Consider the following 209-nt stretch of genomic DNA (forward strand, 5'->3'; position numbering starts at 1 on the left):
ATTATGCACATATGGCTGCTCATGTATATTTACCCTGCCTTTCTAGGATTTGAGGAGAATTTGACCTGATATGTTAGATAAGGTTGTGTTCTCACAGTATTGAGAGAGTTCGTCAGCTTGAAAAGCTTCAGCGAGAGCTATGAATTATCTAAGAGACTAGTTGAATTGAAAATGAATTGCTTGATCTTGAAGCAGCTTTAAAGGTATGC

Source organism: Plasmopara halstedii (genome assembly GCF_900000015.1).
Source record: "Plasmopara halstedii genome assembly, contig: Scaffold_3073, whole genome shotgun sequence".
Classification (NCBI taxonomy): domain Eukaryota; phylum Oomycota; class Peronosporomycetes; order Peronosporales; family Peronosporaceae; genus Plasmopara; species Plasmopara halstedii.